General features: G+C 28.3%; 2 long non-coding RNA genes across 2 annotated transcripts in view; both read left to right on the forward strand.

Moving 5' to 3' along the window:
- The window catches only part of LOC102580752 (uncharacterized), a 7113-nt gene extending 6828 nt beyond the window's left edge, over positions 1-285 (forward strand). The window contains exon 3 of the long non-coding RNA XR_367447.2: positions 19-285. This is a non-coding gene — a long non-coding RNA (uncharacterized lncRNA). The remainder of the gene's footprint in view (positions 1-18) is intronic.
- Positions 286-318: 33 nt separating this feature from the next.
- On the forward strand, positions 319-1533 carry LOC107060986 (uncharacterized). Its single transcript, XR_001473698.1, has 2 exons — positions 319-890; positions 1253-1533. It is a non-coding gene; the product is annotated as an uncharacterized lncRNA (long non-coding RNA).
- The last annotated feature ends 2604 nt before the right edge of the window (positions 1534-4137 follow it).

Raw genomic sequence — 4137 nt, forward strand, 5'->3', positions numbered from 1 at the left:
ATCTATTTTGTGATGCAGGTCCGAGCACTAGTAGCCAGCGTTGATCGAGCTTGGAGTAGACTTATCCGGAGACGGGGGTGAGCACACGGCGTTTTGTACTATTTCAGTCTCCATCTGTATATATAGACTTGTCTTTTTTTCCTTTCGAGACAGTCCAGTCTCTGTTGTCCAGTTTTGGAACTTCTACTCATTTTGTAGTAGCTCTGTACTGGTGACTTTCAGGTTCTGGGAGAGATCTTTATTTGTATATATGTTTTGGGTTGCTTCCGCCTGTTTATGTTGTTATTTTCCTACTCTTGTTTAATTTCTACCCTCAGACCCATTACTTGTTGTTTCGGGTTACGGGTTGGCTTACCTGCTGGTGGGTTATAGTAGGTGTCATCATGACTTGATAAATCGGATCGTGACAATATGCTTAGTGAGCAAACTTATTATGTCAGTAGTTCAACATTTTCGAGCGTACATAAGGCATCCTTAAATTTGGTGTTTGCTTGATAAGTAGCTCTTCTTTTAAATCTGGTGTCATTAGTTAATACTTAATCAATAGACTCAAGATAAACTATATATATAAATGGTTGGTGTGAGATGTGTCCAAACTTGTCTAACAACTTGTGTAACTGCCTCCTACTAATGTTTCATAAATTACTGTAAGTTAATTTATTTATGATTTAATTGCTAACTGCTACTACATATATGGTGTATGACATAAGTTTCCTGGCATGTAATAACTTTCTGTTTCTACCCCAAATTAAGATATTTTGTGGGTTGCAGCAAATTATGAAGAATATTACTATTTCCCATTTCAAATTTTGGTGCCCTTTTTAAATGTGATCAGATTATATGCTATGTATCATTTCTGAGAAGATATTTATTGTGCTGATAAATTACAGGTTAGCTTTTTGTGGATTGTGAGTTTTGTTTCCATATAAAAAGCTTTCTTAAATTTAAATGCGATTTTTAAAATTATTTGGATAATGCTGAAATTCCTAATAGTTGTCAGTTCATTTATGTACTTCCACATTTCTTTTGAATTGATTTTATATATTTATTAGTTAATTTTTTATTGGTATCCTCTGTTAGTGCAGTAAGCTTTCGTGTTGGAGCTAATTTTATCAGGGAGCTTTTAAAAGACTTATTTTCTTATTGATTTACTAATCTGATTTCACTTGTATGCTTTGGACTAAGTTATAATCTTTTGAGTAGATTATATCTATGATATTTAATTGTTTCCATCTCTTCTTTTGTTGGAAAGTTTGAAGCTGAAGCATGAACAATTGGATTAAATACATATTCTGTCGATTGTTGGGCATGAAGACTGTTAAAGACAAAGCAGATGGAGTAGAAATATCCACTCTTCAGTCCAATGGAAAGTTCTGTTCACATCAACATTATTTTTTAATGATGTATTATTTAATTTATACTGCAAAATTATATCTGTAAATATTTTAAGTTATGTTATTATCAATCGATTATGCTGTACTCTCCTTGATTGAGGGTTGATAACAATACATGGTTGATATTTGGTATTGACAATATCTGCACATTTATAAAGTAGACGTAGCATTATGTTCTTCTACATATACTTTTTTTGACTACTATTCCTTTCCAAATAACTTTACGAAGTACTCAGAAAATGCAAAATGTTGGGCCTGTGCTGAGCACGGGCAAGAACCATCTAGTATATATATATATATTTTTTTTTCTGGCCATACTAAGAGCTTATTCGTTGTTAGCAGTAAAAAATACTAAACGTTTGAATTTCTTGAACAAATTAAACTAATCATGGATATGCGCTCTTTAAACTCACCCAATTGGTGTTCTAATTTGGTAACTAATTCATGTGAATAATGTGATACATTTTTTAATGATTTTCTTTATCCCAATCAATTTTTTTTATTACATAAGCAATGGGGGAAGATAGAATTTGGGAGGGAATAATTACAAGGCGGAGAATAGCTAGAACCTTCACCAACAAGGTGAAAGTTCACATACCAACTAATTGGGTATTATCAAAATTCGAAGAAATTTTATTGTTAACTAGAAGTAAATCCATACCTGGATATAGATGAAATGACGCCAACAACTCCGTTAATAGAAGATGATCAATACGTCACATTTTCAAAACATCATTCAAGCTTATCCAAAAAGCTAGTAAATTAGAATGTAATGTTGATATCCGAATATTGTTATTTTCATAAAACAATTTGAAATTATCGATTGATTTTCAAAATGTAATATAATGCTAAATAAAAGTACTCATCTTATGTACTGGAAATAAAGTGAGCAAGATCAACAACAGTCTTAAGAATTTTGAAATAAACGATAATAAAATGAGTAATTTCACTTACTATTATATCAAGATTCAAAAAATTGATCAATAACTACTTATAAATAATACCATTTGATGAAAATAACATTATTCCATCATAAATATCAAATTCACTAGCTTTTTGGATAAGCATGAACAAGTTTTGAAATGTGACATATAATCACCTTCATTTATATAAAGTATAGATCAATATTTTCGAAGAAAGGATGTTTATAAGAAATGAAATATCAAGATTATTTGTAAGCATCACAATTTTTTTTTACGACGAAGCATTAACTTTCTAACCTAATATTGTAATTAGATCAAATTTTTTTCATGGAAAAAAATTATAGATGCAAAATGAAATTGATATGATATATATTTGTGATGAGATATGAACTTTAAGTTTAAATAGGTAAATTATTGATGAACTTACCTAATGCTAGGTTAGTGTTTGACCATATATTTTCAAATATTTTGGGTAAATTATTTTTTAGTAAAATTTTGCCATGTGTTTGACCACAAATTTCGAAATTTTTGTCATTTATGGGTGAAGTTTTGCCATGTGTTTGGCTACAAATTTACAAAATATTTTTGGCAAGTCATTATCGGGTGAAGTTTTGTCATGCGATTGACCACAAATTTTTTTGGGAGATTTATTTGACTTTTTAAAAATAATATAAAAATTAATATGTTTTATACCTATAAGTTCTAAGAATTTATTAAAAATACTCATAAGTTTGTATTGTCATTTTATAATGAAAATGTTTCGTGAAAAGTAATGACAACGAACATAAATAATACGAGTTAGAAAAAAGAAGAAGAAAACAAAGTGAAAATACCATTTGTTTGTGTACGAAAAACTACTATTACTACATGTAATTGGAGGTGACTTCGGAGAGTAAGTTTGGATAAAAATTGTATAAAATATGTATATAACGATATAAATTTTGTACAACAAACTAGGAATAAAATTTCGTCTAAAATTATAAATGTTGGGTGTTTTCTAAAATGTAAAAGTTTTGAATAATTTTTAAGTTTTATAAAAATTCGCGAATTCAAAAATCCGGCTAAAATTCTATTTTTTTTCTAAAACTTGGAAACTTGGGATAACCAATTATATGACCAAACACTAGTTACCAATTTTTTTCGAAATTTTTCCCAAACATAATTTTCTTACTTTTGGATTACTAGTTTATGATTAGTAAATGAAAATGTAATTGGAAGGAACATTAATTAAAATATAAAATTCTCTAAACATTTTTTATAGCAACCAAATCAAAGTCTCAGCTTATCTTTGATTGAAGGTATCCCATGAGATTAAAAGTTTATTAAATTAAATATTCCTCTAATATAATCTAATTTCTGAATACATCTCTTGTATTTTAAAATATAAACATTTACACCATTTATATTATGAAAATATCATACACTTATACTCTCTATGAGTTAAAGCCATGACTAAATATATTAGTAAAAGATTGAGTAAAATTGTTAATAACACAAATTACTTAATTGAATATTCCAATTATTATTAGTAATTTTCTCGCACTTAAATCATACAAGTTATTTTATTTTTATTTAGTTATAATATTTTATTATATAATATTTTAGGGTGTGACATAGTCATTAGCAAAGTGGTAGAAAATCAACAGATCTATTATTTTTCTCCATCTTCTAGCATTGTGAATAGAGTTACCTAGTACTTATTACTGGTATAAAGTAACATATATTCCGTGAAATTAGTTAAGATACACATAAAATTGACTTGGTCACCACAATTATCAAAAAATATATATATTAATAAAATATTCAAGGGTGTGACCTAG

Source organism: Solanum tuberosum, unplaced genomic scaffold, assembly GCF_000226075.1.
Source record: "Solanum tuberosum cultivar DM 1-3 516 R44 unplaced genomic scaffold, SolTub_3.0 scf00111, whole genome shotgun sequence".
NCBI lineage: Eukaryota > Viridiplantae > Streptophyta > Magnoliopsida > Solanales > Solanaceae > Solanum > Solanum tuberosum.